An 8,261-nucleotide genomic window follows, 5' to 3' on the forward strand; every position below is an offset into this window, starting at 1 on the left:
ATCCAGGTTCCTTCTAGCATACCTAAAAGACAGATTGTTGTAGGCAAACTTAAAGGTGGCCTTGCCAGAGATACCCCCCGGTGCCTCCAGCTGGCCCTGACTGTCGGCAGAGGGAGAGGACAGGGTCATGCCTTAGAGAAAATTCTGTTGGTTCCACACTTGCCAGAGTTATCCAGTATGGAAGATGTTGCAACTGGGATGAGGAGGAAATTCGTTCAGCTGAGACTCCATGACTGTCCTGATGTTGAGGATCGTGGGAAGAGACAGAGACTCACTTGAAGGTCATGCTGGGCTGTGGCACCTCTCAGCCACTTTCCCTTGGGGGGATCCAAAGGCCTAATTGCAGTGCACCACAGCCCACATAGATTTCTGCTGAGGGGAGGCCTGCAGGATACAGCAGCACAAGGAGAAGGTGTACAGACAGAGGTCCCCGGCATGGTTAGGCTGTCTTGGCTATTCTGGGTGGATGCCTGGCCAAGGCAGGTTTGTAAGAGCAGTTCTCCACAGTGGGGAATTCCTGCTTTGATTTGTGTTGGTTGAGAGGACAGTGTTTGTGGAGGGGACAGAGGTGATCCTCCTCTCCAGGAGGAAGGCATTTTTTCACCCTGACTCTGGTCCTCTTCAGGCTGTTCACTTTCTGTGCCGTCACTCTGAGTCTTCTTAGAGCAGAGCTTATGGGAATGGCAGGGCAGCGTGAGCGCTGAAGTGCTGCTGCTTGAGGTTGGCAGACATGCTGTGATGAACTTTGTAGGATGGGGAAAATGCTATTGGTCAGCCCAGCTGAAGACGGGCTTCAAGATAATGATGTTGCTCTTCAGCTTCAAGCTCTTAAAGCCCAGGAGCAGACAGGTAACTGTTATCTTATTTTTCTGGCCCACCCACCAGCAAGTCCTGGATCTCTTCCCATGTATAACACATGGACACCATCAACTCTGTCCACAAAGGGTCCTTGTAGTCAGGGAGTTGCTCCACATAAGGCTTCATTCATCATCTTCATGAAGCGCATCCCTCTGTCAGTTTCATGACTTGCCTTAACGTGCTGGGATTGAGAAGGAGAAATTTCTTGTGTAGGTTTTTATGGTGCCCTCAGTATCTTCCCCCATAGCTCCTTGAGGTTCTGTCCATCAAAAGGCATGGCTCTGCTGACCAGTGTATACAGCAGGACTCCCATGCTCCGGCCCTCAGGTCCACCACATTTTCACCCTGCAGGAGTTCTGGGGCAGCAAAAGGGGGACTACCACAGAAGGTGGTAAAAAACCAGCTTTTTATCAAAGACGAGTTTGTTGCTGAAGCCAAAGGCTGCCATCCTGATATTCACCTCAGCACCCAAGAGCAGGTTTTCTGCCTTTAAGTCTCTCTGAACAATAAATTTCTGCTGCCAGTACTGCACAGCAGACCCTATCTGGTAGAATTTGACTCCAGTCTCTTTTTGTTTCATGCTTCCATGAGGCACCAGGTACTCAAACAGCTCTACTCCACTGGCGTACTCCGCGACAAGATGGAGTATTCTCTCAGTCTCAGTCATTTCCAAGACTTTGACCATGTTGGGCTGATTCACTGCTTTCATAATTTTTATTTCTCTCAATGACCTTCATGTCTATCCCTTTGCTTGTCAGAATGTTTGAGGCCAGCTTCATGCTGGCTAGTTGAGCTGTGCTGATGGTGTCAGGAGCTGCCCGCCAGCAGAGGTGGCTGCGTTGCGGCCCCGCAGGCATAGGACTTACCACTGGGCTTGAGTCAGTGTGTCCCAGGGTGGGCTGAAAATGGGAAAATCTCGTAAGAGGCTTGGTCCAAATCACCTCAAAAGAGAATCACTTTCAAAGGAAGTTCACTTCATGAACTTATCCTTGTAATGACTTCAAAACACAAAAGCAGACGAAAATAAAAGTGCCAAAACAATTCTATCAAACTATGTAAAAAAGAGAAAATGAGAAAAATTAAGAAAGGAAAATGAGAAAACAGAATAAAGGAAATGAAAAAATGAGAATGAAAAGGAGGGAATGAAGTATGAGAAAAAAGAAAAGAAACAAAAAGTTAAGAAATTAAAAAATAAAAGAACGACCTAAAAAAGAAAAGGCATAAAGAAGAAGAAAAAGGGGCCAGCCCCAGTGACCTCGTGGTTAAGTTCAGTGCACTCCACTTTGGCAGCCCGGGTTCAGTTCCTGGGCACAGACCTACACCGTTCTGTTAGCAGCCATGCTGTGCTGGCAGCCCACATAGTGAAAAATAGAGGAAGATTGGTACAGATGTTAGTTCAGGGGGAATCTTCCTAAGCAAAAACAAAAACAAAAACAAAAAAAAAGAAAAAGAAAAATGTGAAATAAAATGGAGAGAGAAGAAAAAATGAGAAATAAAAAAGTATAAATGAAAAAATTGAGAAAAATAAAAGAATAAAGACAAACAGACAAAAATTAGAAAAGAAAGAATAAAGAAAACAATTAAAAAATAAAAAACAGACTAAACCCCCACCCCTACCCCCAATGTCAACGTGATGTAGTCAAAGGAAGAAACAAGTGAACTTTGGTAAAATCCTTCAGGTAAGTGACAACCAGCTTCCTGAGCTAGAAGGATGCACAGCTAGGCAGTGGCTCCTTCCTGAAGCCCAACCAAGCAATGACTCCTTATGAGGTGATATCAAAAATTCAACTAAATAGGACTGAGGAAAATCAACCCAGTTTTATCTACAATAGTGGTTTTCTCTCACTTTTTGACCTCAAGAACCATTTACACTCTTAAAAATTATTGAGGAACCCAGCGAGTTTTTTGGGTTTGTTGTTGTTTTGTTTTACATAATAGCTAACAACATCTATCTTAAAAATTAAAACCTGTAGGATGCTTCAATGGCTTTTTTATTTCTAATTTGAACAGCCATAACGATTTTTGGCTTTAAAAGAGCGCATCATGACTACACTTAAATTATTCAACTACTTTTTCTTTAAATTCTAAATGATTGGTCTCAAAATTACGCTGCGACTTAACTAGCACCATAATAGTATACAAACAGGTTGTTGCATAAGGCTCAATAAGGTACATAGTTAACATTTATAAAGCTGAAGGGAACATAGCTTTTGGCATATTTTCATTTCTTATTTGCAGTTTGGCCCAGTTTCTTTGGCATAAATTCTTCCCTTCCACGGGTCAGAGAACTCGCTGATATGTCAGTTAAATGTGGAGGTTGCAGCTGTGGTTTGAGAAAGTCTTGTCATCTCCGCTTTTTTAAGCCAGCAACCTGTCAAATGAAAAACAAATTTGGATTTAGGTAATGAGGGACTCTATTCAAAAGACGATTGCGGTAGGGGGAGAGGACTGTTGCAATATAAAATCTCGAAGTATCTTGAAGGTCAGGCTGAAAGGGCTTGCCTTTTACATGGAGGAGTCAACAAGTCTAGAAAGAATGGGGTGTGGGCAAGTGAGATGAGCTCATGGAGTGATGGGCCTCGCGTAGGAACCATTTTCCTTCATGGCCAGCTGATTCTCAGGAGAAGCTGTTAAGAAGGGGCTGCTCTGCATTCTAACACTTGCTGAACCTCAGGGTGAGTCAAAAGATAGCCCACAAAACCTAATATATTTATTATCTGGCCTTTTAGAGAAAAAGTTTGGTGACCCCTCTTCTAGAAAATATTAAATTCACTGAATATTTTTCTATCTCTGATAAAGCTACGGAAACACAATCAACCAGAATATAAGTTTCATGATGGCAAGGATTTTTGTCAGTTTCATACACTGTTTTATCCTTAACCCTAGAATACTGCGTGGCACACGCACACATATGGTAGGTGTGCACTAAACGTTGAATGAGTGAGTTACTGTACAATAGAGCAATTTTAATGGTAAAATTCTATCTATTTCATCTCTGTTTTAGCTATTAGGGACAAATGATAATTTGTTTCATTTAGTATTCCACGGCCTAAAGTAATGAACTTTTTATTTGATTTTTGGTAGCATATTGATACAGCTAAAAGTTATACCAAAAAGAAGAAATGATGTACATAACAAATCGAAATAAGAACATGAACAAATGCAAACAATAGATTTAAGTTGGGAGATATAGTAACCAGAAAATTTTCAACTCTGACTCGGTGTCTTGAAATTTTTTAAAAGTACACACACTTTGGAGTTCATACGTCCCATTCATTTTAGCCCAAAGAGAGTGATTTTTTTTTTTAATGAGTTGGATTTAGCACAGGGGTAGAATATTTGGAGTAAACTAGAGAAGCCACTATGAAGTCATGGAAGAATAAAACTAATAGACTTTTTTCCTTCCATTTGCCCATTTCTTTAACATATTTTAACATATGTTTGCAATGTCTTTAGCTGCAAGATCCGCTTTGGCTAATAATTTGGAATGAGAAAGTAATCAATACAATTTTGCAGAAAGTATTATCTTTTGAAAGATAACTCTATATTCATTGAATGACAAATAATATTTTTTCAGCCACCTACCATGTGCCTGGTACTTTTCTAGCCAATGGGGCATAGCAGTGAACAAAACTCTCAAAGTCTTTACTATCATGCAGCTTATCGTCTATATCTAAAATAATATCCATATCTATATCTAAAATGAATACAACAATTTTACCTCAAATCTCAAATACTACAAGGGTTACTCTCAGAAGTAGATTGATTTCATACAATTTGTGGAGCCAGAAACCCTCTTAAACAAACAAATAGAAGCTAAAAAGAACAAGTGAAGTGTGGAAGAAAGAATCTTGGACTTGGAACAAGGACACTTGGAATTTCATTCCTCACTGCCAACTAATTGGCCATCTAATGATGGGCAAGCCACCTGGTCTCACTGATGCACATCCTATCCTCACCTATGGCTGTTCTGAGATGGCCTGAACTGCTGACTAGACCACAGTTCTCTATTACAGTGTGCTGGTGTTCAGTTTTTTAACGTGCAGTGCTGAATTCAGATACTCAAGCATGTAGTCTAGATGGGCCCCATGCTAGAACATATGCACCTACGGGTGAAATGCCATGGCTTGTCAGTGAAACGTATCATGAAGAATCCTTAAGTGCAGCAGAAGGGACCAATTCCTTCAACACATCCCTTCCCACACTCCAACACCCATATACAAAAAGAGGAATATAATATTAAAGTTCAGATGCCTGCATGCTCCCCATGCTCCATTAAAAATACTCTCTGGCTTGTGTACTTTCTGTGGACTTCATCTGACCCTCATCATTATGGGGTCTGCTGTGCATCACCCACCCAGGTGCCCATCATCATCATGGAGGTTTACTGTGCATCACCCACCCCGGTTCCCATCACTATCAAGGGGTCTGCTGTGCATCACCCACCCAGGTTCCCATCATCATCATCATGGGGTCCACTGTGCCTCACTCACCCCAGTTTCCCATCATCATCATGGTGTCCACTGTGCATCACCCAGCCAGGTGCCCATCATTATCATGGGGTCCACTGTGCAGCACCCACCCAGGTTCCCATCATCATCATGGTGTCTGCTGTGCATCACCCAGCCATGTGCCCATCATAATCATGGTGTCCACTGTGCAGCACCCACCCAGGTTCCCATGATCATCATGGGGTCCACCGTGCAGCACCCACCCAGGTTCCCATCATCATCATCATGGGGTCCACTGTGCCTCACTCACCCCAGTTTCCCATTATCATCGTGGTGTCTGCTGTGCATCACCCAACTCAAGTTCTTATTATCCATATTGCCACACTATGTGGCCAGCATTCTTTCTCATTTTCATCCCTATTCTCTGAGTCTTATTTCTTACTGTCCTTTTTGTTTTTAGTCAGTTCTACACACCTTGGCTTTTCAGAAAAGCAGATTGTTTCATCAGCCTATTGTGAATCAAGGTGGCTAGGGCCGATGAATATCATAATGCAGTCCCCGCAGGGGCTGCTTCTGTGGACCAGACCTAAGACAATGTGTGTCATCAGAGTCTCCTGGTGCCTCTTTCTGCTCTTTAGAATTCTACTCCCCAGATCCCTCATTCCTTACTGCCCAAGACCATTTCCTTAGCCTAACTACAGGAGCCAAACAGTTTTCAGATTTTCTCCTCAAACAAAACTTTCCTGTCCTTTTGTCTCAGGCCTTTTGTGGCTGAGAGATTTACAAAAGTACAAAGGAATGCACAAAAGATGATAAAAGAAGTACAAAAGATGATACTTCCCTCTCTCACCCTGCGTGAGACGTCCTATGCACTCTTTCCTGAAACTAGGAGACACATCTCCCTCTCTCTTGTGTCTGAGCTCAGTGCTACAGGATTACTACAGAATATGTCTATGAGTTGGTTTAACCCTTTGCAAGTCAAACACTGCTCTATCCTAGGCAGGAAAGAGGTGAAAAATAACTGGGTGCCAGATATCTAAAATGTCATAACTCTACCATTTGGGAATAGTACCGAGAATTACCTAACAAGAAAAAGAAAAATGGCACATTCCCCATGAGACTGCAGAATTATTAGCTGAACATCAGATTTGAAGCAAACTAGTACAGAACACATATTGCTTTGTAACAACCCTATGATTTTTTTTCTGCACTTCTTCAGCCTCAGCTTTCTCCACCCCAAAGTGAGCCTACCAAAAATGGAGAAAACATTCCAGATGCTATTGTGCTATTGTTCAGTAAAATGCCACTTTCATCTGGTCTGTGTTATTTGGTATCCATTTTTAAATACGAATAAGCATCTTATTTGTTCTTTTGACGACTGTTGAGCACTTGGCAGCTGCCAGCATTGTTCTACACGAAGTAATTCTGACAACACCCTTGCTCAACAGAACCCAGCAGAGGTTATGGGAAAATCAGACTAGTTTGTTTGAGAAAGTGTGAAATACCCATTCCAAGTGAATTTTTATTTATAATACAGCCCAAATCCTCTTTATCCAGTTGTTTTTTAAAGTATTAATGATGTTAAGAACTCAAGCCCATTGGATCCAAATTGGAAAGGAAGAAGTGAAACTGTCACTATTTGTAGATGACATGATTTTATATATAGAAAACCCTAAAGAACCCACCAGAAAACTTTTAGAAGTAATAAACGAACATGGTAAAGTTGCAGGATACGAAATCAACATACAAAAATCAGTTGCATTTCTGTACACTAACAACGAAGTAGCAGAAAGAGAAATTAAGAATACTATCCCATTTACAATTGCAACAAAAAGAATAAAATACCTAGGAATAAACTTAACCAAAGAGGTGAAAGATCTGTACACCAAAAACTACAAAATATTTCTGAAAGAAATTGAAGAAGACACAAAGAAATGGAAAGATGTTCCGGGCTCTTGGATTGGAAGAATTAACATAGTTAAGATGTCCATACTTCCTAAAGCAATCTATAGATTCAATGCAACCCCTATCAAAGTTCCAACAACATTTTTGACAGAAATAGAACACAGAATCATAAAATTTGTATGGAACAACAAAAGACCCTGAATAGCTAAAGGAATCCTGAGAAAAAAGAACAAAGCTGGAGGTATCACACTCCCTGATTTCAAAATATACTACAAAGCTATAGTAACCAAAACAGCATGGTACTGGCACAAAAACAGACACACAGATCAATGGAATAGAATCGAAAGCCCAGAAATAAACCCGCACATCTATGGACAGCTAATCTTTGACAAAGGAGCCAAGAACATACAATGGGGAAAACAAAGTCTCTTCAACAAATGGTGTTGGGAAAACTGAATAGCCACATGCAAAAAAATGAAAGTAGACCCTTACCTTACACCATACACAAAAATTAACTCCAAATGGATTAAAGACTTGAATGTAAGACGTGAAACTGTGAAACTTCTAGAAGTAAACATAGGCAGTACGCTCTTCGACATCGGTCTTAGCAACATCTTTTCAAACACCACGTCTGACCGGGCAAGAGAAACAATAGAAAAAATAAACAAATGGGACTACATCAAACTAAAAAGCTTCTGCACAGCAAAGGAAACCATCAACAAAACGAAAAGACAACCTAACAATTGGGAGAAGATATTTGCAAACCATACTTCTGATAAGGGGTTAATCTCCAAAATATATAAAGAACTCATGCATCTCAACAACAAAAAAACTACCAACCCAATCAAAAAATGGGCAAAAGACCTGAACAGACATTTCTCCAAAGAAGATATACAGATGGCCAACAGACACATGAAAAGATGTTCAAAATCACTAACTATCAGGGAAATGCAAATCAAAACTACAATGAGATATCACCTCACGCCCGTCAGAATGGCTATAATTAACAAGACAGGAAACAACATGTGTTGGAGAGGATGTGGAGAG

At 40.9% G+C, this 8,261-nt stretch overlaps 1 pseudogene; it reads right to left on the reverse strand.

The window, feature by feature from the left end:
- Nucleotides 1-215: 215 nt before the first annotated feature.
- On the reverse strand, nt 216-5,684 carry LOC131418953 (serine/threonine-protein kinase MARK2-like; annotated as a pseudogene).
- Nucleotides 5,685-8,261: the final 2,577 nt, after the last annotated feature.

This window comes from Diceros bicornis, chromosome 20 (assembly GCF_020826845.1).
Source record: "Diceros bicornis minor isolate mBicDic1 chromosome 20, mDicBic1.mat.cur, whole genome shotgun sequence".
Classification (NCBI taxonomy): Eukaryota; Metazoa; Chordata; class Mammalia; order Perissodactyla; family Rhinocerotidae; genus Diceros; species Diceros bicornis.